This window comes from Hyla sarda, chromosome 3 (assembly GCF_029499605.1).
Source record: "Hyla sarda isolate aHylSar1 chromosome 3, aHylSar1.hap1, whole genome shotgun sequence".
NCBI classification, from domain to species: Eukaryota; Metazoa; Chordata; class Amphibia; order Anura; family Hylidae; genus Hyla; species Hyla sarda.
Window position 1 is genome coordinate 62909595 of NC_079191.1, and position 27013 is coordinate 62936607.

The window sequence follows — 27013 nt, forward strand, 5'->3', positions numbered from 1 at the left end:
ATGATTTCTAATATCTGTTTTTAATTTGTAGTAATCCCTTTTTCAATAGACAGACCGCAGATTTAAGACATAACTGTACTGTAAAGAAAAATCTATAAGTTAATGTAATAAATCACATACTATAACTGATTATTGCCATTTAAAACTATGAAAAATACATTATGTTGATTATAAAACAGAAATACAGAATGGAGACAACCGTCTGTGGCTCAAGCTTGACTGCCCCTTTCTTTGAGTGGCCCCTCAATTTTGTGGAAACGGGTGGAGGACATTGTCTCCATTAGAATGGGTCCCCCTACGATGCTTCGGCTGTTGATCTGAAGTGCATTCTGTGCTTTGGAACCTCGGGGGCAAACTGTATTTCTGTTATTAATTTTTAGTTTAGCAATTCCCACTGCAACATGGTTAACCTCTATCCTAAATTTCTGCACAAAATTGATAAAAGACATTCCAAGAAATATTTTGCCAAATAAAAATATAGAAAATATTGATGAAATTGATGAATAATAATAACAACAAAAATAACAGTTTTTGATTAAAAAACAAAAAAACTAAAATAATTTATAAAATATTTTGCTCCTGCTCCCTTCCCCAAAAATAAAAAAACATATATTACCCTTAAAATTTATGAATAAAGAAACAAAAAATAACACATACCCCAAACATTGCAAACACAAAACCCTCAAAAACCTAACAATAGTGTCTGTCAACATCATCCTGGGAGGGATAATACACTGCACTACAATAGAAATACAAATCCCTATCATCTATATCTCAATGGGTTCCATCTTTTCTTTTGTTCTTTTTTCTAATGCGGTTTTATAATCCCTGAGACAAGTAAATCTGGCCCTAGAGTGTTATATATATTAGCGTCTGTAGCATGTATAAGGGACATGTTATCATACCTGTGTCTTTTTATAGGTGATTAATGCCCGGTGAGAGGGTGAAAGGGACCTATAACCCCGTCAGCTGCAGGAAAGGAACAAAGAGACAGGTAATTAATATTTATATTAATTACTGATAACAATCAGGCTAGATATAACATCTAGACCTGCAGAGATGTCATAATCTCTACCTTATACATGAAATATATGTGTTTTTAATAAGTATATCGTCTATAGACAGCTTCTTATATAACACAACTGTGTCTCAGGTACAGAGATTGGGAACATTTATGATTTCTAATATCTGTTTTTTATTTGTAGTAATCCCTTTTTCAATAGACAGACAGCAGATTTAAGACATAACTGTACTGTAAAGAAAAATCTCTAAGTTAATGTAATAAATCACATACTATAACTGATTATTGCCATTTAAAACTATGAAAAATACATTATGTTGATCATAAAACAGAAATACAGAATGGAGACAACCGTCTGTGGCTCAAGCTCGACTGCCCCTTTCTTTGAGTGGCCCCTCAATGTTGTGGATACCGGTGGAGGACATTGTCTCCATTAGAATGGGTCCCCCTACGATGCTTCGGCTGTTGATCTGAAGTGCATTCTGTGCTTTGGAACCTCGGGGGCAAACTGTATTTCTGTTATTAATTTTTAGTTTAGCAATTCCCACTGCAACATGGTTAACCTCTATCCTAAATTTCTGCACAAAATTGATAAAAGACATTCCAAGAAATATTTTGCCAAATAAAAATATAGAAAATATTGATAAAATTGATGAATAATAATGACAACAAAAATAACAGTTTTTGATTAAAAAACAAAAAAACTAAAATAATTTATAAAATATTTTGCTCCTGCCCCCTTCCCCAAAAATAAAAAAACATATATTACCCTTAAAATTTATGAATAAAGAAACAAAAAATAACACATACCCCAAACATTACAAACACAAAACCCCCAAAAACCTAACAATAGTCTCTGTCAACATCATCCTGGGAGGGATAATACACTGCACTGCAATAGAAATAAAAATCCCTATCATCTATATCTCAATGGGTTCCATCTTTTCTTTTGTTCTTTTTTCTAATGCGGTTTTATAATCCCTGAGACAAGTAGTTCTGGCCCTAGAGTGTTATATATATTAGCGTCTGTAGCATGTATAAGGGACATGTTATCATACCTGTGTCTTTTTATAGGTGATTAATGCCCGGTGAGAGGGTGAAAGGGACCTATACCCCCGTCAGATGCAGGAAAGGAACAAAGAGACAGGTAATTAATATTTATATTAATTACTGATAACAATCAGGCTAGATATAACATCTAGACCTGCAGAGATGTCATAGTCTCTACCTTATACATGAAGATATATGTGTTTTTAATAAGTATATCGTCTATAGACAGCTTCTTATATAACACAACTGTGTCTCAGGTACAGAGATTGGGAACATTTATGATTTCTAATATCTGTTTTTTTTTGTAGTAATCCCTTTTTCAATAGACAGACCGCAGATTTAAGACATAACTGTACTGTAAAGAAAAATCTCTAAGTTAATGTAATAAATCACATACTATAACTGATTATTGCCATTTAAAACTATGAAAAATACATTATGTTGATTATAAAACAGAAATACGGAATGGAGACAACCGTCTGTGGCTCAAGCTCGACTGCCCCTTTCTTTGAGTGGCCCCTCAATGTTGTGGAAACGGGTGGAGGACATTGTCTCCATTAGAATGGGTCCCCCTACGATGCTTCGGCTGTTGATCTGAAGTGCATTCTGTGCTTTGGAACCTCGGGGGCAAACTGTATTTCTGTTATTAATTTTTAGTTTAGCAATTCCCACTGCAACATGGTTAACCTCTATCCTAAATTTCTGCACAAAATTGATAAAAGACATTCCAAGAAATATTTTGCCAAATAAAAATATAGAAAATATTGATGAAGTTGATGAATAATAATAACAGCAAAAATAACAGTTTTTGATTAAAAAACAAATAAACAAAAATAATTTATAAAATATTTTGCTCCTGCCCCCTTCCCCAAAAATAAAAAAACATATATTACCCTTTAAATTTATGAATAAAGAAACAAAAAATAACACATACCCCAAACATTACAAACACAAAACCCCCAAAAACCTAACAATAGTCTCTGTCAACATCATCCTGGGAGGGATAATACACTGCACTACAATAGAAATAAAAATCCCTATCATCTATATCTCAAAGGGTTCCATCTTTTCTTTTGTTCTTTTTTCTAATGCGGTTTTATAATCCCTGAGACAAGTAGTTCTGGCCCTAGAGTGTTATATATATTAGCGTCTGTAGCATGTATAAGGGACATGTTATCATACCTGTGTCTTTTTATAGGTGATTGATGCCCGGTGAGAGGGTGAAAGGGACCTATACCCCCGTCAGCTGCAGGAAATGAACAAAGAGACAGGTAATTAATATTTATATTAATTACTGATAACAATCAGGCTAGATACAACATCTAAACCTGCAAAGATGTCATAGTCTCTACCTTATACATGAAGATATATGTGTTTTTAATAAGTATATCGTCTATAGACAGCTTCTTATATAACACAACCATGTCTCAGGTACAGAGATTAGGAACATTTATGATTTCTAATATCTGTTTTTTATTTGTAGTAATCCCTTTTTCAATAGACTGACCGCAGATTTAAGACATAACTGTACTGTAAAGAAAAATCTATAAGTTAATGTAATAAATCACATACTATAACTGATTGTTGCCATTTAAAACTATGAAAAATACATTATGTTGATTATAAAACAGAAATACAGAATGGAGACAAGCGTCTGTGGCTCAAGCTCGACTGCCCATTTCTTTGAGTGGCCCCTCAATGTTCTGGAAACGGGTGGAGGACATTGTCTCCATTAGAATGGGTCCCCCTACGATGCTTCGGCTGTTGATCTGAAGTGCATTCTGTGCTTTGGAATCTCGGGGGCAAACTGTATTTCTGTTATAAATTTTTAGTTTAGCAATTCCCACCGCAACATGGTTAACCTCTATCCTAAATTTCTGCACAAAATTGATAAAAGATATTCCAAGAAATATTTTGCCAAACAAAAATATATAAAATATTGATGAAGTTGATGAATAATAATAACAACAAAAATAACAGTTTTTGATTAAAAAACAAATAAACAATAATAATTTATAAAATATTTTGCTCCTGCCCCCTTCCCCAAAAACAAAAAAACATATATTACCCTTAAAATTTATGAATAAAGAAACAAAAAATAACACATACCCCAAACAATGCAAATACAAAACCCCCAAAAACCTAACAATAGTGTCTGTCAACATCATCCTGGGAGGGATAATACACTGCACTACAATAGAAATAAAAATCCCTATCATCTATATCTCAATGGGTTCCATCTTTTCTTTTGCTCTTTTTTCTAATGCGGTTTTATAATCCCTGAGACAAGTAGTTCTGGCCCTAGAGTGTTATATATATTAGCGTCTGTAGCATGTATAAGGGACATGTTATCATACCTGTGTCTTTTTATAGGTGATTAATGCCCGGTGAGAGGGTGAAAGGGACCTATACCCCCGTCAGCTGCAGGAAAGGAACAAAGAGACAGGTAATTAATATTTATATTAATTACTGATAACAATCAGGCTAGATACAACATCTAAACCTGCAAAGATGTCATAGTCTCTACCTTATACATGAAGATATATGTGTTTTTAATAAGTATATAGTCTATAGACAGCTTCTTATATAACACAACCATGTCTCAGGTACAGAGATTAGGAACATTTATGATTTCTAATATCTGTTTTTTATTTGTAGTATTCCCTTTTTCAATAGACTGACCGCAGATTTAAGACATAACTGTACTGTAAAGAAAAATCTATAAGTTAATGTAATAAATCACAAACTATAACTGATTATTGCCATTTAAAACTATGAAAAATACATTATGTTGATTATAAAACAGAAATACAGAATGGAGACAACCGTCTGTGGCTCAAGCTCGACTGCCCCTTTCTTTGAGTGGCCCCTCAATGTTGTGGAAACGGGTGGAGGACATTGTCTCCATTAGAATGGGTCCCCCTACGATGCTTCGGCTGTTGCTCTGAAGTGCATTCTATGCTTTGGAACCTCGGGGGCAAACTGTATTTCTGTTATTAATTTTTAGTTTAGCAATTCCCACTGCAACATGGTTAACCTCTATCCTAAATTTCTGCACAAAATTGATAAAAGACATTCCAAGAAATATTTTGCCAAATAAAAATATAGAAAATATTGATGAAATTGATGAATAATAATAACAACAAAAATAACAGTTTTTGATTAAAAAACAAAAAAAACAAAAATAATTTATAAAATATTTTGCTCCTGCCCCCTTCCCCCAAAAATAAAAAAACATATATTACCCTTTAAATTTATGAATAAAGAAACAAAAAATAACACATACCCCAAACATTACAAACACAAAACCCCCAAAAACCTAACAATAGTGTCTGTCAACATCATCCTGGGAGGGATAATACACTGCACTACAATAGAAATAAAAATCCCTATCATCTATATCTCAATGGGTTCCACCTTTTCTTTTGTTCTTTTTTCTAATGCGGTTTTATAATCCCTGAGACAAGTAGTTCTAGCCCTAGAGTGTTATATATATTAGCGTCTGTAGCATGTATAAGGGACATGTTATCATACCTGTGTCCTTTTATAGGTGATTGATGCCCGGTGAGAGGGTGAAAGGGACCTATACCCCCGTCAGCTGCAGGAAAGGAACAAAGAGACAGGTAATTAATATTTATATTAATTACTGATAACAATCAGGCTAGATACAACATCTAAACCTGCAAAGATGTCATAGTCTCTACCTTATACATGAAGATATATGTGTTTTTAATAAGTATATCGTCTATAGACAGCATCTTATATAACACAACCATGTCTCAGGTACAGAGATTAGGAACATTTATGATTTCTAATATCTGTTTTTTATTTGTAGTAATCCCTTTTTCAATAGACTGACCGCAGATTTAAGACATAACTGTACTGTAAAGAAAAATCTATAAGTTAATGTAATAAATCACATACTATAACTGATTATTGCCATTTAAAACTATGAAAAATACATTATGTTGATTATAAAACAGAAATACAGAATGGAGACAACCGTCTGTGGCTCAAGCTCGACTGCCCATTTCTTTGAGTGGCCCCTCAATGTTCTGGAAACGGGTGGAGGACATTGTCTCCATTAGAATGGGTCCCCCTACGATGCTTCGGCTGTTGATCTGAAGGGCATTCTGTGCTTTGGAATCTCGGGGGCAAACTGTATTTCTGTTATTAATTTTTAGTTTAGTAATTCCCACCGCAACATGGTTAACCTCTATCCTAAATTTCTGCACAAAATTGATAAAAGACATTCCAAGAAATGTTTTGCCAAATAAAAATATATAAAATATTGATGAAGTTGATGAATAATAATAGCAAAAATAACAGTTTTTGATTAAAAAACAAATAAACAATAATAATTTATAAAATATGTTGCTCCTGCCCCCTTCCCCAAAAATAAAAAAACATATATTACCCTTGAAATTTATGAATAAAGAAACAAAAAATAACACATACCCCAAACATTGCAAACACAAAACCCCTCAAAAATCTAACAATTGTGTCTGTCAACATCATCCTGGGAGGGATAATACACTGCACTACAATAGAAATAAAAATCCCTATCATCTATATCTCAATGGGTTCCATCTTTTCTTTGTTCTTTTTTCTAATGCGGTTTTATAATCCCTGAGACAAGTAGTTCTAGCCCTAGAGTGTTATATATATTAGCGTCTGTAGCATGTATAAGGGACATGTTATCATACCTGTGTCCTTTTATAGGTGATTGATGCCCGGTGAGAGGGTGAAAGGGACCTATACCCCCGTCAGCTGCAGGAAAGGAACAAAGAGACAGGTAATTAATATTTATATTAATTACTGATAACAATCAGGCTAGATACAACATCTAAACCTGCAAAGATGTCATAGTCTCTACCTTATACATGAAGATATATGTGTTTTTAATAAGTATATCGTCTATAGACAGCTTCTTATATAACACAACCATGTCTCAGGTACAGAGATTAGGAACATTTATGATTTCTAATATCTGTTTTTTATTTGTAGTAATCCCTTTTTCAATAGACTGACCGCAGATTTAAGACATAACTGTACTGTAAAGAAAAATCTATAAGTTAATGTAATAAATCACATACTATAACTGATTATTGCCATTTAAAACTATGAAAAATACATTATGTTGATTATAAAACAGAAATACAGAATGGAGACAACCGTCTGTGGCTCAAGCTCGACTGCCCATTTCTTTGAGTGGCCCCTCAATGTTCTGGAAACGGGTGGAGGACATTGTCTCCATTAGAATGGGTCCCCCTACGATGCTTCGGCTGTTGATCTGAAGGGCATTCTGTGCTTTGGAATCTCGGGGGCAAACTGTATTTCTGTTATTAATTTTTAGTTTAGTAATTCCCACCGCAACATGGTTAACCTCTATCCTAAATTTCTGCACAAAATTGATAAAAGACATTCCAAGAAATGTTTTGCCAAATAAAAATATATAAAATATTGATGAAGTTGATGAATAATAATAGCAAAAATAACAGTTTTTGATTAAAAAACAAATAAACAATAATAATTTATAAAATATGTTGCTCCTGCCCCCTTCCCCAAAAATAAAAAAACATATATTACCCTTGAAATTTATGAATAAAGAAACAAAAAATAACACATACCCCAAACATTGCAAACACAAAACCCCTCAAAAATCTAACAATTGTGTCTGTCAACATCATCCTGGGAGGGATAATACACTGCACTACAATAGAAATAAAAATCCCTATCATCTATATCTCAATGGGTTCCATCTTTTCTTTTGTTCTTTTTTCTAATGCGGTTTTATAATCCCTGAGACAAGTAGTTCTGGCCCTAGAGTGTTATATATATTAGCGTCTGTAGCATGTATAAGGGACATGTTATCATACCTGTGTCTTTTTATAGGTGATTAATGCCCGGTGAGAGGGTGAAAGGGACCTATACCCCCGTCAGCTGCAGGAAAGGAACAAAGAGACAGGTAATTAATATTTATATTAATTACTGATAACAATCAGGCTAGATATAACATCTAGACCTGCAGAGATGTCATAGTCTCTACCTTATACATGAAGATATATGTGTTTTTAATAAGTATATCGTCTATAGACAGCTTCTTATATAACACAACTGTGTCTCAGGTACAGAGATTGGGAACATTTATGATTTCTAATATCTGTTTTTTATTTGTAGTAATCCCTTTTTCAATAGACAGACCGCAGATTTAAGACATAACTGTACTGTAAAAAAACATATCTATAAGTTAATGTAATAAATCACATACTATAACTGATTATTGCCATTTAAAACTATGAAAAATACATTATGTTGATTATAAAACAGAAATACAGAATGGAGACAACCGTCTGTGGCTGAAGCTCGACTGCCCCTTTCTTTGAGTGGCCCCTCAATGTTGTGGAAACGGGTGGAGGACATTGTCTCCATTAGAATGGGTCCCCCTACGATGCTTCGGCTGTTGATCTGAAGTGCATTCTGTGCTTTGGAACCTCGGGGGCAAACTGTATTTCTGTTATTAATTTTTAGTTTAGCAATTCCCACTGCAATATGGTTAACCTCTATCCTAAATTTCTGCCCAAAATTGATAAAAGACATTCCAAGAAATATTTTGCCAAATAAAAATATATAAAATATTGATGAAATTGATGAATAATCATAACAACAAAAATAACAGTTTTTTATTAAAAAACAAATAAATAATAATAATTTATAAAATATTTTGCTCCTGCCCCCTTCCCCCAAAAATAAAAAAAACATATATTACCCTTAAAATTTATGAATAAAGAAACAAAAAATAACACATACCCCAAACATTACAAACACAAAACCCCCCAAAACCTAACAATAGTGTCTGTCAACATCATCCTGGGAGGGATAATACACTGCACTGCAATAGAAATAAAAATCCCTATCATCTATATCTCAATGGGTTCCATCTTTTCTTTTGTTCTTTTTTCTAATGCGGTTTTATAATCCCTGAGACAAGTAGTTCTGGCCCTAGAGTGTTAAATATATTAGCGTCTGTAGCATGTATAAGGGACATGTTATCATACCTATGTCTTTTTATAGGTGATTAATGCCCGGTGAGAGGGTGAAAGGGACCTATACCCCCGTCAGCTGCAGGAAAGGAACAAAGAGACAGGTAATTAATATTTATATTAATTACTGATAACAATCAGGCTAGATACAACATCTAGACCTGCAGAGATGTCATAGTCTCTACCTTATACATGAAGATATATGTGTTTTTAATAAGTATATCGTCTATAGACAGCTTCTTATATAACACAACTGTGTCTCAGGTACAGAGATTGGGAACATTTATGATTTCTAATATCTGTTTTTAATTTGTAGTAATCCCTTTTTCAATAGACAGACCGCAGATTTAAGACATAACTGTACTGTAAAGAAAAATCTATAAGTTAATGTAATAAATCACATACTATAACTGATTATTGCCATTTAAAACTATGAAAAATACATTATGTTGATTATAAAACAGAAATACAGAATGGAGACAACCGTCTGTGGCTCAAGCTCGACTGCCCATTTCTTTGAGTGGCCCCTCAATGTTCTGGAAACGGGTGGAGGACATTGTCTCCATTAGAATGGGTCCCCCTACGATGCTTCGGCTGTTGATCTGAAGTGCATTCTGTGCTTTGGAATCTCGGGGGCAAACTGTATTTCTGTTATTAATTTTTAGTTTAGCAATTCCCACCGCAACATGGTTAACCTCTATCCTAAATTTCTGCACAAAATTGATAAAAGACATTCCAAGAAATATTTTGCCAAACAAAAATATATAAAATATTGATGAAGTTGATGAATATTAATAACAACAAAAATAACAGTTTTTGATTAAAAAACAAATAAACAATAATAATTTATAAAATATTTTGCTCCTGCCCCCTTCCCCAAAAATAAAAAAACATATATTACCCTTAAAATTTATGAATAAAGAAACAAAAAATAACACATACCCCAAACAATGCAAATACAAAACCCCCAAAAACCTAACAATAGTGTCTGTCAACATCATCCTGGGAGGGATAATACACTGCACTACAATAGAAATAAAAATCCCTATCATCTATATCTCAATGGGTTCCATCTTTTCTTTTGCTCTTTTTTCTAATGCGGTTTTATAATCCCTGAGACAAGTAGTTCTGGCCCTAGAGTGTTATATATATTAGCGTCTGTAGCATGTATAAGGGACATGTTATCATACCTGTGTCTTTTTATAGGTGATTAATGCCCGGTGAGAGGGTGAAAGGGACCTATACCCCCGTCAGCTGCAGGAAAGGAACAAAGAGACAGGTAATTAATATTTATATTAATTACTGATAACAATCAGGCTAGATACAACATCTAAACCTGCAAAGATGTCATAGTCTCTACCTTATACATGAAGATATATGTGTTTTTAATAAGTATATCGTCTATAGACAGCTTCTTATATAACACAACCATGTCTCAGGTACAGAGATTAGGAACATTTATGATTTCTAATATCTGTTTTTTATTTGTAGTATTCCCTTTTTCAATAGACTGACCGCAGATTTAAGACATAACTGTACTGTAAAGAAAAATCTATAAGTTAATGTAATAAATCACAAACTATAACTGATTATTGCCATTTAAAACTATGAAAAATACATTATGTTGATTATAAAACAGAAATACAGAATGGAGACAACCGTCTGTGGCTCAAGCTCGACTGCCCCTTTCTTTGAGTGGCCCCTCAATGTTGTGGAAACGGGTGGAGGACATTGTCTCCATTAGAATGGGTCCCCCTACGATGCTTCGGCTGTTGCTCTGAAGTGCATTCTATGCTTTGGAACCTCGGGGGCAAACTGTATTTCTGTTATTAATTTTTAGTTTAGCAATTCCCACTGCAACATGGTTAACCTCTATCCTAAATTTTTGCACAAAATTGATAAAAGACATTCCAAGAAATATTTTGCCAAATAAAAATATAGAAAATATTGATGAAGTTGATGAATAATAATAACAGCAAAAATAACAGTTTTTGATTAAAAAACAAATAAACAAAAATAATTTATAAAATATTTTGCTCCTGCCCCCTTCCCCAAAAATAAAAAAACATATATTACCCTTTAAATTTATGAATAAAGAAACAAAAAATAACACATACCCCAAACATTACAAACACAAAACCCCCAAAAACCTAACAATAGTCTCTGTCAACATCATCCTGGGAGGGATAATACACTGCACTACAATAGAAATAAAAATCCCTATCATCTATATCTCAAAGGGTTCCATCTTTTCTTTTGTTCTTTTTTCTAATGCGGTTTTATAATCCCTGAGACAAGTAGTTCTGGCCCTAGAGTGTTATATATATTAGCGTCTGTAGCATGTATAAGGGACATGTTATCATACCTGTGTCTTTTTATAGGTGATTGATGCCCGGTGAGAGGGTGAAAGGGACCTATACCCCCGTCAGCTGCAGGAAATGAACAAAGAGACAGGTAATTAATATTTATATTAATTACTGATAACAATCAGGCTAGATACAACATCTAAACCTGCAAAGATGTCATAGTCTCTACCTTATACATGAAGATATATGTGTTTTTAATAAGTATATCGTCTATAGACAGCTTCTTATATAACACAACCATGTATCAGGTACAGAGATTAGGAACATTTATGATTTCTAATATCTGTTTTTTATTTGTAGTAATCCCTTTTTCAATAGACTGACCGCAGATTTAAGACATAACTGTACTGTAAAGAAAAATCTATAAGTTAATGTAATAAATCACATACTATAACTGATTATTGCCATTTAAAACTATGAAAAATACATTATGTTGATTATAAAACAGAAATACAGGATGGAGACAACCGTCTGTGGCTCAAGCTCGACTGCCCATTTCTTTGAGTGGCCCCTCAATGTTCTGGAAACGGGTGGAAGACATTGTCTCCATTAGAATGGGTCCCCCTACAATGCTTCGGCTGTTGATCTGAAGGGCATTCTGTGCTTTGGAATCTCGGGGGCAAACTGTATTTCTGTTATTAATTTTTAGTTTAGCAATTACCACCGCAACATGGTTAACCTCTATCCTAAATTTCTGCACAAAATTGATAAAAGACATTCCAAGAAATATTTTGCCAAATAAAAATATATAAAATATTGATGAAGTTGATGAATAATAACAGCAAAAATAACAGTTTTTGATTAAAAAACAAATAAACAATAATAATTTATAAAATATTTTGCTCCTGACCCCTTCCCCAAAAATAAAAAAACATATATTACCCTTAAAATGTATGAATAAAGAAACAAAAAATAACACATACCCCAAACATTGCAAACACAAAACCCCCAAAAACCTAACAATAGTGTCTGTCAACATCATCCTGGGAGGGATAATACACTGCACTACAATAGAAATAAAAATCCCTATCATCTATATCTCAATGGGTTCCATCTTTTCTTTTGTTCTTTTTTCTAATGCGGTTTTATAATCCCTGAGACAAGTAGTTCTGGCCCTAGAGTGTTATATATATTTGCGTCTGTAGCATGTATAAGGGACATGTTATCATACCTGTGTCTTTTTATAGGTGATTGATGCCCGGTGAGAGGGTGAAAGGGACCTATACCCCCGTCAGCTGCAGGAAAGGAGCAAAGAGACAGGTAATTAATATTTATATTAATTACTGATAACAATCAGGCTAGATACAACATCTAAACCTGCAAAGATGTCATAGTCTCTACCTTATACATGAAGATATATGTGTTTTTAATAAGTATATCGTCTATAGACAGCTTCTTATATAACACAACCATGTCTCAGGTACAGAGATTAGGAACATTTATGATTTCTAATATCTGTTTTTTATTTGTAGTAATCCCTTTTTCAATAGACTGACCGCAGATTTAAGACATAACTGTACTGTAAAGAAAAATCTATAAGTTAATGTAATAAATCACATACTATAACTGATTATTGCCATTTAAAACTATGAAAAATACATTATGTTGATTATAAAACAGAAATACAGGATGGAGACAACCGTCTGTGGCTCAAGCTCGACTGCCCATTTCTTTGAGTGGCCCCTCAATGTTCTGGAAACGGGTGGAAGACATTGTCTCCATTAGAATGGGTCCCCCTACGATGCTTCGGCTGTTGATCTGAAGGGCATTCTGTGCTTTGGAATCTCGGGGGCAAACTGTATTTCTGTTATTAATTTTTAGTTTAGCAATTCCCACCGCAACATGGTTAACCTCTATCCTAAATTTCTGCACAAAATTGATAAAAGACATTCCAAGAAATATTTTGCCAAATAAAAATATATAAAATATTGATGAAGTTGATGAATAATAACAGCAAAAATAACAGTTTTTGATTAAAAAACAAATAAACAATAATAATTTATAAAATATTTTGCTCCTGACCCCTTCCCCAAAAATAAAAAAACATATATTACCCTTAAAATGTATGAATAAAGAAACAAAAAATAACACATACCCCAAACATTGCAAACACAAAACCCCCAAAAACCTAACAATAGTGTCTGTCAACATCATCCTGGGAGGGATAATACACTGCACTACAATAGAAATAAAAATCCCTATCATCTATATCTCAATGGGTTCCATCTTTTCTTTTGTTCTTTTTTCTAATGCGGTTTTATAATCCCTGAGACAAGTAGTTCTGGCCCTAGAGTGTTATATATATTTGCGTCTGTAGCATGTATAAGGGACATGTTATCATACCTGTGTCTTTTTATAGGTGATTGATGCCCGGTGAGAGGGTGAAAGGGACCTATACCCCCGTCAGCTGCAGGAAAGGAGCAAAGAGACAGGTAATTAATATTTATATTAATTACTGATAACAATCAGGCTAGATACAACATCTAAACCTGCAAAGATGTCATAGTCTCTACCTTATACATGAAGATATATGTGTTTTTAATAAGTATATCGTCTATAGACAGCTTCTTATATAACACAACCATGTCTCAGGTACAGAGATTAGGAACATTTATGATTTCTAATATCTGTTTTTTATTTGTAGTAATCCCTTTTTCAATAGACTGACCGCAGATTTAAGACATAACTGTACTGTAAAGAAAAATCTATAAGTTAATGTAATAAATCACATACTATAACTGATTATTGCCATTTAAAACTATGAAAAATACATTATGTTGATTATAAAACAGAAATACAGAATGGAGACAACCGTCTGTGGCTCAAGCTCGACTGCCCATTTCTTTGAGTGGCCCCTCAATGTTCTGGAAACGGGTGGAGGACATTGTCTCCATTAGAATGGGTCCCCCTACGATGCTTCGGCTGTTGATCTGAAGGGCATTCTGTGCTTTGGAATCTCGGGGGCAAACTGTATTTCTGTTATTAATTTTTAGTTTAGTAATTCCCACCGCAACATGGTTAACCTCTATCCTAAATTTCTGCACAAAATTGATAAAAGACATTCCAAGAAATGTTTTGCCAAATAAAAATATATAAAATATTGATGAAGTTGATGAATAATAATAGCAAAAATAACAGTTTTTGATTAAAAAACAAATAAACAATAATAATTTATAAAATATGTTGCTCCTGCCCCCTTCCCCAAAAATAAAAAAACATATATTACCCTTGAAATTTATGAATAAAGAAACAAAAAATAACACATACCCCAAACATTGCAAACACAAAACCCCTCAAAAATCTAACAATTGTGTCTGTCAACATCATCCTGGGAGGGATAATACACTGCACTACAATAGAAATAAAAATCCCTATCATCTATATCTCAATGGGTTCCATCTTTTCTTTTGTTCTTTTTTCTAATGCGGTTTTATAATCCCTGAGACAAGTAGTTCTGGCCCTAGAGTGTTATATATATTAGCGTCTGTAGCATGTATAAGGGACATGTTATCATACCTGTGTCTTTTTATAGGTGATTAATGCCCGGTGAGAGGGTGAAAGGGACCTATACCCCCGTCAGCTGCAGGAAAGGAACAAAGAGACAGGTAATTAATATTTATATTAATTACTGATAACAATCAGGCTAGATATAACATCTAGACCTGCAGAGATGTCATAGTCTCTACCTTATACATGAAGATATATGTGTTTTTAATAAGTATATCGTCTATAGACAGCTTCTTATATAACACAACTGTGTCTCAGGTACAGAGATTGGGAACATTTATGATTTCTAATATCTGTTTTTTATTTGTAGTAATCCCTTTTTCAATAGACAGACCGCAGATTTAAGACATAACTGTACTGTAAAAAAACATATCTATAAGTTAATGTAATAAATCACATACTATAACTGATTATTGCCATTTAAAACTATGAAAAATACATTATGTTGATTATAAAACAGAAATACAGAATGGAGACAACCGTCTGTGGCTGAAGCTCGACTGCCCCTTTCTTTGAGTGGCCCCTCAATGTTGTGGAAACGGGTGGAGGACATTGTCTCCATTAGAATGGGTCCCCCTACGATGCTTCGGCTGTTGATCTGAAGTGCATTCTGTGCTTTGGAACCTCGGGGGCAAACTGTATTTCTGTTATTAATTTTTAGTTTAGCAATTCCCACTGCAATATGGTTAACCTCTATCCTAAATTTCTGCCCAAAATTGATAAAAGACATTCCAAGAAATATTTTGCCAAATAAAAATATATAAAATATTGATGAAATTGATGAATAATCATAACAACAAAAATAACAGTTTTTGATTAAAAAACAAATAAATAATAATAATTTATAAAATATTTTGCTCCTGCCCCCTTCCCCCAAAAATAAAAAAAACATATATTACCCTTAAAATTTATGAATAAAGAAACAAAAAATAACACATACCCAAAACATTACAAACACAAAACCCCCCAAAACCTAACAATAGTCTCTGTCAACATCATCCTGGGAGGGATAATACACTGCACTGCAATAGAAATAAAAATCCCTTTCATCTATATCTCAATGGGTTCCATCTTTTCTTTTGTTCTTTTTTCTAATGCGGTTTTATAATCCCTGAGACAAGTAGTTCTGGCCCTAGAGTGTTAAATATATTAGCGTCTGTAGCATGTATAAGGGACATGTTATCATACCTATGTCTTTTTATAGGTGATTAATGCCCGGTGAGAGGGTGAAAGGGACCTATACCCCCGTCAGCTGCAGGAAAGGAACAAAGAGACAGGTGATTAATATTTATATTAATTACTGATAACAATCAGGCTAGATACAACATCTAGACCTGCAGAGATGTCATAGTCTCTACCTTATACATGAAGATATATGTGTTTTTAATAAGTATATCGTCTATAGACAGCTTCTTATATAACACAACTGTGTCTCAGGTACAGAGATTGGGAACATTTATGATTTCTAATATCTGTTTTTAATTTGTAGTAATCCCTTTTTCAATAGACAGACCGCAGATTTAAGACATAACTGTACTGTAAAGAAAAATCTATAAGTTAATGTAATAAATCACATACTATAACTGATTATTGCCATTTAAAACTATGAAAAATACATTATGTTGATTATAAAACAGAAATACAGAATGGAGACAACCGTCTGTGGCTCAAGCTCGACTGCCCATTTCTTTGAGTGGCCCCTCAATGTTCTGGAAACGGGTGGAGGACATTGTCTCCATTAGAATGGGTCCCCCTACGATGCTTCGGCTGTTGATCTGAAGTGCATTCTGTGCTTTGGAATCTCGGGGGCAAACTGTATTTCTGTTATTAATTTTTAGTTTAGCAATTCCCACCGCAACATGGTTAACCTCTATCCTAAATTTCTGCACAAAATTGATAAAAGACATTCCAAGAAATATTTTGCCAAACAAAAATATATAAAATATTGATGAAGTTGATGAATATTAATAACAACAAAAATAACAGTTTTTGATTAAAAAACAAATAAACAATAATAATTTATAAAATATTTTGCTCCTGCCCCCTTCCCCAAAAATAAAAAAACATATATTACCCTTAAAATTTATGAATAAAGAAACAAAAAATAACACATACCCCAAACAATGCAAATACAAAACCCCCAAAAACCTAACAATAGTGTCTGTCAACATCATCCTGGGAGGGATAATACACTGCACTACAATAGAAATAAAAATCCCTATCATCTATATCTCAATGGGTTCCATCTTTTCTTTTGCTCTTTTTTCTAATGCGGTTTTATAATCCCTGAGACAAGTAGTTCTGGCCCTAGAGTGTTATATATATTAGCGTCTGTAGCATGTATAAGGGACATGTTATCATACCTGTGTCTTTTTATAGGTGATTAATGCCCGGTGAGAGGGTGAAAGGGACCTATACCCCCGTCAGCTGCAGGAAAGGAACAAAGAGACAGGTAATTAATATTTATATTAATTACTGATAACAATCAGGCTAGATACAACATCTAAACCTGCAAAGATGTCATAGTCTCTACCTTATACATGAAGATATATGTGTTTTTAATAAGTATATCGTCTATAGACAGCTTCTTATATAACACAACCATGTCTCAGGTACAGAGATTAGGAACATTTATGATTTCTAATATCTGTTTTTTATTTGTAGTATTCCCTTTTTCAATAGACTGACCGCAGATTTAAGACATAACTGTACTGTAAAGAAAAATCTATAAGTTAATGTAATAAATCACAAACTATAACTGATTATTGCCATTTAAAACTATGAAAAATACATTATGTTGATTATAAAACAGAAATACAGAATGGAGACAACCGTCTGTGGCTCAAGCTCGACTGCCCCTTTCTTTGAGTGGCCCCTCAATGTTGTGGAAACGGGTGGAGGACATTGTCTCCATTAGAATGGGTCCCCCTACGATGCTTCGGCTGTTGCTCTGAAGTGCATTCTATGCTTTGGAACCTCGGGGGCAAACTGTATTTCTGTTATTAATTTTTAGTTTAGCAATTCCCACTGCAACATGGTTAACCTCTATCCTAAATTTTTGCACAAAATTGATAAAAGACATTCCAAGAAATATTTTGCCAAATAAAAATATAGAAAATATTGATGAAGTTGATGAATAATAATAACAGCAAAAATAACAGTTTTTGATTAAAAAACAAATAAACAAAAATAATTTATAAAATATTTTGCTCCTGCCCCCTTCCCCAAAAATAAAAAAACATATATTACCCTTTAAATTTATGAATAAAGAAACAAAAAATAACACATACCCCAAACATTACAAACACAAAACCCCCAAAAACCTAACAATAGTCTCTGTCAACATCATCCTGGGAGGGATAATACACTGCACTACAATAGAAATAAAAATCCCTATCATCTATATCTCAAAGGGTTCCATCTTTTCTTTTGTTCTTTTTTCTAATGCGGTTTTATAATCCCTGAGACAAGTAGTTCTGGCCCTAGAGTGTTATATATATTAGCGTCTGTAGCATGTATAAGGGACATGTTATCATACCTGTGTCTTTTTATAGGTGATTGATGCCCGGTGAGAGGGTGAAAGGGACCTATACCCCCGTCAGCTGCAGGAAATGAACAAAGAGACAGGTAATTAATATTTATATTAATTACTGATAACAATCAGGCTAGATACAACATCTAAACCTGCAAAGATGTCATAGTCTCTACCTTATACATGAAGATATATGTGTTTTTAATAAGTATATCGTCTATAGACAGCTTCTTATATAACACAACCATGTATCAGGTACAGAGATTAGGAACATTTATGATTTCTAATATCTGTTTTTTATTTGTAGTAATCCCTTTTTCAATAGACTGACCGCAGATTTAAGACATAACTGTACTGTAAAGAAAAATCTATAAGTTAATGTAATAAATCACATACTATAACTGATTATTGCCATTTAAAACTATGAAAAATACATTATGTTGATTATAAAACAGAAATACAGGATGGAGACAACCGTCTGTGGCTCAAGCTCGACTGCCCATTTCTTTGAGTGGCCCCTCAATGTTCTGGAAACGGGTGGAAGACATTGTCTCCATTAGAATGGGTCCCCCTACAATGCTTCGGCTGTTGATCTGAAGGGCATTCTGTGCTTTGGAATCTCGGGGGCAAACTGTATTTCTGTTATTAATTTTTAGTTTAGCAATTCCCACCGCAACATGGTTAACCTCTATCCTAAATTTCTGCACAAAATTGATAAAAGACATTCCAAGAAATATTTTGCCAAATAAAAATATATAAAATATTGATGAAGTTGATGAATAATAACAGCAAAAATAACAGTTTTTGATTAAAAAACAAATAAACAATAATAATTTATAAAATATTTTGCTCCTGACCCCTTCCCCAAAAATAAAAAAACATATATTACCCTTAAAATGTATGAATAAAGAAACAAAAAATAACACATACCCCAAACATTGCAAACACAAAACCCCCAAAAACCTAACAATAGTGTCTGTCAACATCATCCTGGGAGGGATAATACACTGCACTACAATAGAAATAAAAATCCCTATCATCTATATCTCAATGGGTTCCATCTTTTCTTTTGTTCTTTTTTCTAATGCGGTTTTATAATCCCTGAGACAAGTAGTTCTGGCCCTAGAGTGTTATATATATTTGCGTCTGTAGCATGTATAAGGGACATGTTATCATACCTGTGTCTTTTTATAGGTGATTGATGCCCGGTGAGAGGGTGAAAGGGACCTATACCCCCGTCAGCTGCAGGAAAGGAGCAAAGAGACAGGTAATTAATATTTATATTAATTACTGATAACAATCAGGCTAGATACAACATCTAAACCTGCAAAGATGTCATAGTCTCTACCTTATACATGAAGATATATGTGTTTTTAATAAGTATATCGTCTATAGACAGCTTCTTATATAACACAACCATGTCTCAGGTACAGAGATTAGGAACATTTATGATTTCTAATATCTGTTTTTTATTTGTAGTAATCCCTTTTTCAATAGACTGACCGCAGATTTAAGACATAACTGTACTGTAAAGAAAAATCTATAAGTTAATGTAATAAATCACATACTATAACTGATTATTGCCATTTAAAACTATGAAAAATACATTATGTTGATTATAAAACAGAAATACAGGATGGAGACAACCGTCTGTGGCTCAAGCTCGACTGCCCATTTCTTTGAGTGGCCCCTCAATGTTCTGGAAACGGGTGGAAGACATTGTCTCCATTAGAATGGGTCCCCCTACGATGCTTCGGCTGTTGATCTGAAGGGCATTCTGTGCTTTGGAATCTCGGGGGCAAACTGTATTTCTGTTATTAATTTTTAGTTTAGCAATTCCCACCGCAACATGGTTAACCTCTATCCTAAATTTCTGCACAAAATTGATAAAAGACATTCCAAGAAATATTTTGCCAAATAAAAATATATAAAATATTGATGAAGTTGATGAATAATAACAGCAAAAATAACAGTTTTTGATTAAAAAACAAATAAACAATAATAATTTATAAAATATTTTGCTCCTGACCCCTTCCCCAAAAATAAAAAAACATATATTACCCTTAAAATGTATGAATAAAGAAACAAAAAATAACACATACCCCAAACATTGCAAACACAAAACCCCCAAAAACCTAACAATAGTGTCTGTCAACATCATCCTGGGAGGGATAATACACTGCACTACAATAGAAATAAAAATCCCTATCATCTATATCTCAATGGGTTCCATCTTTTCTTTTGTTCTTTTTTCTAATGCGGTTTTATAATCCCTGAGACAAGTAGTTCTGGCCCTAGAGTGTTATATATATTTGCGTCTGTAGCATGTATAAGGGACATGTTATCATACCTGTGTCTTTTTATAGGTGATTGATGCCCGGTGAGAGGGTGAAAGGGACCTATACCCCCGTCAGCTGCAGGAAAGGAGCAAAGAGACAGGTAATTAATATTTATATTAATTACTGATAACAATCAGGCTAGATACAACATCTAAACCTGCAAAGATGTCATAGTCTCTACCTTATACATGAAGATATATGTGTTTTTAATAAGTATATCGTCTATAGACAGCTTCTTATATAACACAACCATGTCTCAGGTACAGAGATTAGGAACATTTATGATTTCTAATATCTGTTTTTTATTTGTAGTAATCCCTTTTTCAATAGACTGACCGCAGATTTAAGACATAACTGTACTGTAAAGAAAAATCTATAAGTTAATGTAATAAATCACATACTATAACTGATTATTGCCATTTAAAACTATGAAAAATACATTATGTTGATTATAAAACAGAAATACAGAATGGAGACAACCGTCTGTGGCTCAAGCTCGACTGCCCATTTCTTTGAGTGGCCCCTCAATGTTCTGGAAACGGGTGGAGGACATTGTCTCCATTAGAATGGGTCCCCCTACGATGCTTCGGCTGTTGATCTGAAGGGCATTCTGTGCTTTGGAATCTCGGGGGCAAACTGTATTTCTGTTATTAATTTTTAGTTTAGTAATTCCCACCGCAACATGGTTAACCTCTATCCTAAATTTCTGCACAAAATTGATAAAAGACATTCCAAGAAATGTTTTGCCAAATAAAAATATATAAAATATTGATGAAGTTGATGAATAATAATAGCAAAAATAACAGTTTTTGATTAAAAAACAAATAAACAATAATAATTTATAAAATATGTTGCTCCTGCCCCCTTCCCCAAAAATAAAAAAACATATATTACCCTTGAAATTTATGAATAAAGAAACAAAAAATAACACATACCCCAAACATTGCAAACACAAAACCCCTCAAAAATCTAACAATTGTGTCTGTCAACATCATCCTGGGAGGGATAATACACTGCACTACAATAGAAATAAAAATCCCTATCATCTATATCTCAATGGGTTCCATCTTTTCTTTTGTTCTTTTTTCTAATGCGGTTTTATAATCCCTGAGACAAGTAGTTCTGGCCCTAGAGTGTTATATATATTAGCGTCTGTAGCATGTATAAGGGACATGTTATCATACCTGTGTCTTTTTATAGGTGATTAATGCCCGGTGAGAGGGTGAAAGGGACCTATACCCCCGTCAGCTGCAGGAAAGGAACAAAGAGACAGGTAATTAATATTTATATTAATTACTGATAACAATCAGGCTAGATACAACATCTAAACCTGCAAAGATGTCATAGTCTCTACCTTATACATGAAGATATATGTGTTTTTAATAAGTATATCGTCTATAGACAGCTTCTTATATAACACAACCATGTCTCAGGTACAGAGATTAGGAACATTTATGATTTCTAATATCTGTTTTTTATTTGTAGTATTCCCTTTTTCAATAGACTGACCGCAGATTTAAGACATAACTGTACTGTAAAGAAAAATCTATAAGTTAATGTAATAAATCACAAACTATAACTGATTATTGCCATTTAAAACTATGAAAAATACATTATGTTGATTATAAAACAGAAATACAGAATGGAGACAACCGTCTGTGGCTCAAGCTCGACTGCCCCTTTCTTTGAGTGGCCCCTCAATGTTGTGGAAACGGGTGGAGGACATTGTCTCCATTAGAATGGGTCCCCCTACGATGCTTCGGCTGTTGCTCTGAAGTGCATTCTATGCTTTGGAACCTCGGGGGCAAACTGTATTTCTGTTATTAATTTTTAGTTTAGCAATTCCCACTGCAACATGGTTAACCTCTATCCTAAATTTTTGCACAAAATTGATAAAAGACATTCCAAGAAATATTTTGCCAAATAAAAATATAGAAAATATTGATGAAATTGATGAATAAGAATAACAACAAAAATAACAGTTTTTGATTAAAAAACAAAAAAACTAAAATAATTTATAAAATATTTTGCTCCTGCCCCCTTCCCCCAAAAATAAAAAAAACATATATTACCCTTAAAATTTATGAATAAAGAAACAAAAAATAACACATACCCCAAACATTACAAACACAAAACCCCCAAAAACCTAACAATAGTCTCTGTCAACATCATCCTGGGAGGGATAATACACTGCACTGCAATAGAAATAAAAATCCCTTTCATCTATATCTCAATGGGTTCCATCTTTTCTTTTGTTCTTTTTTCTAATGCGGTTTTATAATCCCTGAGACAAGTAGTTCTGGCCCTAGAGTGTTATATATATTAGCGTCTGTAGCATGTATAAGGGACATGTTATCATACCTGTGTCTTTTTATAGGTGATTGATGCCCGGTGAGAGGGTGAAAGGGACCTATACCCCCGTCAGCTGCAGGAAAGGAACAAAGAGAAAGGTAATTAATATTTATATTAATTACTGATAACAATCAGGCTAGATACAACATCTAAACCTGCAAAGATGTCATAGTCTCTACCTTATACATGAAGATATGTGTGTTTTTAATAAGTATATCGTCTATAGACAGCTTCTTATATAACACAACCATGTCTCAGGTACAGAGATTAGGAACATTTATGATTTTTAATATCTGTTTTTTATTTGTAGTAATCCCTTTTTCAATAGACAGACCGCAGATTTAAGAGATAACTGTACTGTAAAAAACATATCTATAAGTTAATGTAATAAATCACATACTATAACTGATTATTGCCATTTAAAACTATGAAAAATACATTATGTTCATTATAAAACAGAAATACAGAATGGAGACAACCGTCTGTGGCTCAAGCTCGACTGCCCCTTTCTTTGAGTGGCCCCTCAATGTTGTGGAAACGGGTGGAGGACACCCAAACATTGCAAACACAAAACCCCCAAAAACCTAACAATAGTGTCTTTCAACATCATCCTGGGAGGGATTATACACTGCACTACAATAGAAATAAAAATCCCTATCATCTATATCTCAATGGGTTCCATCTTTTCTTTTGTTCTTTTTTCTAATGCGGTTTTATAATCCCTGAGACAAGTAGTTCTGGCCCTAGAGTGTTATATATATTAGCGTCTGTAGCATGTATAAGGGACATGTTATCATACCTGTGTCTTTTTATAGGTGATTGATGCCCGGTGAGAGGGTAAAAGGGACCTATACCCCCGTCAGCTGCAGGAAAGGAACAAAGAGACAGGTAATTAATATTTATATTAATTACTGATAACAATCAGGCTAGATACAACATCTAAACCTGCAAAGATGTCATAGTCTCTACCTTATACATGAAGATATATGTGTTTTTAATAAGTATATCGTCTATAGACAGCTTCTTATATAACACAATCATGTCTCAGGTACAGAGATTAGGAACATTTATGATTTCTAATATCTGTTTTTTATTTGTAGTAATCCCTTTTTCAATAGACTGACCGCAGATTTAAGACATAACTGTACTGTAAAGAAAAATCTATAAGTTAATGTAATAAATCACATACTGTAACTGATTATTGCCATTTAAAACTATGAAAAATACATTATGTTGTTTATAAAATAGAAATACAGAATGGAGACAACCGTCTGTGGCTCATCCTCGACTGCCCATTTCTTTGAATGGCCCCTCAATGTTCTGGAAACGGGTGGAGGACATTGTCTCCATTAGAATGGGTCCCCCTACGATGCTTCGGCTGTTGATCTGAAGTGCATTCTGTGCTTTGGAATCTCGGGGGCAAACTGTATTTCTGTTATTAATTTTTAGTTTAGCAATTCCCACCGCAACATGGTTAACCTCTATCCTAAATTTCTGCACAAAATTGATAAAAGACATTCCAAGAAATATTTTGCCAAACAAAAATATATAAAATATTGATGAAGTTGATGAATAATAATAACAACAAAAATAACAGTTTTTGATTAAAAAACAAATAAACAATAATAATTTATAAAATATTTTGCTCCTGCCCCCCAAAAATAAAAAAACATATATTACCCTTAAAATTTATGAATAAAGAAACAAAAAATAACACATACCCCAAACAATGCAAATACAAAACCCCCAAAAACCTAACAATAGTGTCTGTCAACATCATCCTGGGAGGGATAATACACTGCACTACAATAGAAATAAAAATCCCTATCATCTATATCTCAATGGGTTCCATCTTTTCTTTTGCTCTTTTTTCTAATGCGGTTTTATAATCCCTGAGACAAGTAGTTCTGGCCCTAGAGTGTTATATATATTAGCGTCTGTAGCATGTATAAGGGACATGTTATCATACCTGTGTCTTTTTATAGGTGATTAATGCCCGGTGAGAGGGTGAAAGGGACCTATACCCCCGTCAGCTGCAGGAAAGGAACAAAGAGACAGGTAATTAATATTTATATTAATTACTGATAACAATCAGGCTAGATACAACATCTAAACCTGCAAAGATGTCATAGTCTCTACCTTATACATGAAGATATATGTGTTTTTAATAAGTATATAGTCTATAGACAGCTTCTTATATAACACAACCATGTCTCAGGTACAGAGATTAGGAACATGTATGATTTCTAATATCTGTTTTTTATTTGTAGTAATCCCTTTTTCAATAGACTGACCGCAGATTTAAGACATAACTGTACTGTAAAGAAAAATCTATAAGTTAATGTAATAAATCACATACTGTAACTGATTATTGCCATTTAAAACTATGAAAAATACATTATGTTGTTTATAAAATAGAAATACAGAATGGAGACAACCGTCTGTGGCTCATCCTCAACTGCCCATTTCTTTGAATGGCCCCTCAATGTTCTGGAAACGGGTGGAGGACATTGTCTCCATTAGAATGGGTCCCCCTACGATGCTTCGGCTGTTGATCTGAAGTGCATTCTGTGCTTTGGAATCTCGGGGGCAAACTGTATTTCTGTTATTAATTTTTAGTTTAGCAATTCCCACCGCAACATGGTTAACCTCTATCCTAAATTTCTGCACAAAATTGATAAAAGACATTCCAAGTAATATTTTTCCAAATAAAAATATATAAAATATTGATGAAATTGATGAATAATAATAACAACAAAAATAACAGTTTTTGATTAAAAAACAAATAAACAATAATAATTTATAAAATATTTTGCTCCTGCCCCCTTCCCCAAAAATAAAAAAACAAATATTACCCTTAAAATTTATGAATAAAGAAACAAAAAATAACACATACCCCAAACATTGCAAACACAAAACCCCCAAAAACCTAACAATAGTGTCTGTCAACATCATCCTGGGAGGGATTATACACTGCACTACAATAGAAATAAAAATCCCTATCATCTATTTCTCAATGGGTTCCATCTTTTCTTTTGTTCTTTTTTCTAATGCGGTTTTATAATCCCTGAGACAAGTAGTTCTGGCCCTAGAGTGTTATATATATTAGCGTCTGTAGCATGTATAAGGGACATGTTATCATACCTGTGTCTTTTTATAGGTGATTAATGCCCGGTGAGAGGGTGAAAGGGACCTATACCCCCGTCAGCTGCAGGAAAGGAACAAAGAAACAGGTAATTAATATTTATATTAATTACTGATAACAATCAGGATAGATATAACATCTAGACCTGCAGAGATGTCATAGTCTCTACCTTATACATGAAGATATATGTGTTTTTAATAAGTATATAGTCTATAGACAGCTTCTTATATAACACAACTGTGTCTCAGGTTCAGAGATTGGGAACATTTATGATTTCTAATATCTGTTTTTTATTTGTAGTAATCCCTTTTTCAATAGACAGACCGCAGATTTAAGACATAACTGTACTGTAAAGAAAAATCTATAAGTTAATGTAATAAATCACATACTATAACTGATTATTGCCATTTAAAACTATGAAAAAAACATTATGTTGATTATAAAACAGAAATACAGAATAGAGACAACCATCTGTGGCTCAAGCTCGACTGCCACTTTCTTTGAGTGGCCCCTCAATGTTGTGGAAACGGGTGGAGGACATTGTCTCCATTAGAATGGGTCCCCCTACGATGCTTCGGCTGTTGATCTGAAGTGCATTCTGTGCTTTGGAACCTCGGGGGCAAACTGTATTTCTGTTATTAATTTTTAGTTTAGCAAT

General features: G+C 33.5%; 1 long non-coding RNA gene across 2 annotated transcripts; it reads left to right on the forward strand.

Moving 5' to 3' along the window:
• Positions 1–624: 624 nt before the first annotated feature.
• Positions 625–26452, forward strand: LOC130361363 (uncharacterized). 2 transcript variants are annotated; one of them, XR_008890981.1, is made up of 3 exons: positions 625–994; positions 16192–16264; positions 26371–26452. It is a non-coding gene; the product is annotated as an uncharacterized LOC130361363 (long non-coding RNA). The 2 variants fall into 2 exon arrangements; XR_008890982.1 differs by lacking the exon at positions 26371–26452 and adding an exon at positions 24026–24092.
• The last annotated feature ends 561 nt before the right edge of the window (positions 26453–27013 follow it).